At 50.5% G+C, this 2,731-nt stretch overlaps 1 protein-coding gene across 4 annotated transcripts in view; it reads left to right on the forward strand.

Moving 5' to 3' along the window:
• Positions 1–2,394: 2,394 nt before the first annotated feature.
• SPIN1 (spindlin 1) overlaps positions 2,395–2,731 on the forward strand; it is an 83,315-nt gene continuing 82,978 nt past the window's right edge. For 3 of the 4 annotated variants that reach the window (XM_023738621.1, XM_023738629.1, XM_023738625.1), the window contains exon 1: positions 2,395–2,489. The gene's annotated coding sequence lies outside the window, so the exon portion shown is untranslated. Of the gene's footprint in view, positions 2,490–2,547; positions 2,654–2,731 lie in introns of those variants that run through there. The other variant, XM_023738623.1, reaches the window with a different exon arrangement.

The raw sequence follows: 2,731 nt of genomic DNA on the forward strand, positions 1-2,731 counted from the left end.
CTATGCCAAGAAATTTGGAAGACAGCTACCTCGCCAGCTGACTGGAAGAGATCCATATTTGTATCCATTCTAAAGAAAGCTGATCCAACAGAATGTTGAAATTATTGAATAATATCATTAATATCACACATAAGTAAAATTTTGCTGAAGATTATTCAAAAGCGGTGGCTGCAGTACATCAACAGGGAACTGCCAGAAATTCAAGCCAGATTCAGAAGAGGGCATGGAACAAGGGATATCACTGCTGATGTCAGATGGATCCTGGCTGAAAGCAGAGAATACTAGAAAGATGTTTACCTGTGTTGTATGGACTATGCAAAGGCATTCGACTGTACGGATCATAACAAATTATGGATAACATTGAGAAGAACGGGAATTCCAGAACACTTAATTGTGCTCATGAGGAACCTGTAGGTAGACCAAGAGGCATTTGTTTGAACAGAACAAAGGGATACTGAGTGGTTTAAAGTCAGGAAAGATGCGCGTCAGTGTTGTATCCTTTCACCATACTTATTCAATCTGTATGCTGAGCAAATAATCCAAGAACTGGACTGTATGAAGAATGGGGCATCATGATTGGAGGAGAACTTATTAACAACCTGTGATGTGTGCAGATGACACAACCTTGCTTTCTGAGAGTGAAGAGGACTTGAAGCACTTACTGATGAAGATCAAAGACTACAGCCTTCAGTATGGATTACACCTCAACATAAAGAAAACAAAAATCCTCACAACTGGACCAATAAGCAACATCATGATAAATGGAGAAAAGATTGAAGTTGTCAAGGATTTCATTTTACTTGGATCCACAATCAACACCCATGGAAGCAGCAGTCAAGAAATCAAAAGATGCATTGCACTGGGCAAATCTGCTGCAAAAGATCTCTTTGGAGTGCTAAAAAGCAAAGATGTCACACCTTGAAGACTAAGGTGGCCTGACCCAAGCCAGGGTGTTTTCAATCGCCTCATATGCATGTGAAAGCTGGACAATGAATAATGAAGACTGAAGAATAGATGCTTTTGAATTATGGTGTCGGTGAAGGATACTGAACATACCGTGGACTGCCAGAAAAATGAACAAATCTGTTTTGGAAGAAGTACAGCCAGAATGCTCCTTGGAAGCGAAGATGGCTACGCTTTGTCTCACATACTTTGGATATGTTATCAGGAAGGACTCGTCTCTGGAGAAGGGCATCACGCTTGGTAAAGTAGAGGGTTAGGGAAAAGGAAGACCCTCTATGAGATGGATTGACACAATGGTTGCAATAATGGGCTCAAGCATAATAATTGAGGATGGCGCAGGACCAGGTGGCGTTTTGTTCTGTTGTACACAGGGTTGCTATGAGTCAGATCAGACTCCATAGCACCTAACAACAAAAACATATGTAAGTATGTATGTATATACATGTACATTGGCCCTTTAGTTGGCCTGTGAACCTCCTGTTCCTGCCAAATGTGTCCTTTGAGATGAGCACGTTGTCCTGCAATTCAGAGTGTACAAACGGCTCTCCAACAATCAGTTCTGTAATTCGATCTGACAACATTCTGGGATATGGTTCATTAATGTTGGGCTGCTGTGGCTACGCTTTCACGCTCTAGGAAACACGGAGGCAGGGTGACCGACTGGAGGACACACAGGGCTAGTGATTGGGTGGGGGATACACATGGGCGCGTGGGTGGGGGTGCTAGTAGCTGAAGTCAAAGAAATTAACGTGCAATCGTGGGAATTTCTGGCTCCTAAACTCGCAAGTTGAGCTGATTTAGTCCTTTTATTTGGGGGGGCGGGGGGGCTGGGAAAAAGCTTCTAGCATTCCAGAACCCGCACCTCCCTACACAACCTCTGGAAGGCCAGATGAGGATTTGGGGTTTAAGTCCTACAGCCTTGAACCTGAGTTACTGAAATTTATCTGCTGTGGCGTCCATCGTTCAGAACTCACCTTTTTCCCGGATATTCTTGCTATTTTATCCAGTTCCATAAATCTTTGGGGTGTGCGCAGAACGACTTGCTGTTTAAATCCAAGGACAAAGAACACATCGTTTAGAAAGTCTTCATACGAAACAGAAACGAAATTCCTCCAAGGCAGCCTAACTTTCAGTAGTAGCGGTGCCATTCCAAGGTTACGGGAGCTCTGCACTCTTAATGCCACCCTGACCTGGAGGCGACCTCGGGGGGTAGTCCGCGGTGCGCACCTGGCGGTTCGCGCTGCCTGGAGGCTAGGCCGACACTCCACCCCGCTCTTCAGGTGAGCAGCCCTGAGGCCCCGCCCCCGCCGAGCCGGCCTCGGCGGCGCTTGCGCAGCTCGTCCGGGCTCGGTGCGGGCCGCCGGGGCCGTCGCAGTTCGGCGGGCCCAGTGCGCGTGCGCCGTGGAGACCGGGGGGCGGGGAGGCGCCGTCTGGCTCGGGTTTGGGCCGGGGTGGGGAGCTTGAGAAGAGAGACGCCGGGAGGCTGTGTGGGGTTTGCGGACGGCAGCCCTCTGGCAGGTCGGCAGGTGAGGCCTCTCCGCCGCGGGCGGAAGTGGGGGCGCCCAGGGAGCAGCGTCGCTGCCTTGAGAGGGGCGCGGGCGTGAGGCGCGCGTCGGCGCCGTTCCTTGACCTTAGGCGCGGGCGGGCCGCAGGGCTGCTTTGGCTGCGGTCGGAGTCCGGTCGCGCCGAGGTGAGAGCTGCCCGACTGCCCACCCGGCCGACGCCCGTCCGGCTCCCCGGCGGCGCATTGTCCGGTGCCAGGGCCGCG

Source organism: Trichechus manatus, unplaced genomic scaffold, assembly GCF_000243295.1.
Source record: "Trichechus manatus latirostris isolate Lorelei unplaced genomic scaffold, TriManLat1.0 scaffold00120, whole genome shotgun sequence".
Classification (NCBI taxonomy): Eukaryota; Metazoa; Chordata; class Mammalia; order Sirenia; family Trichechidae; genus Trichechus; species Trichechus manatus.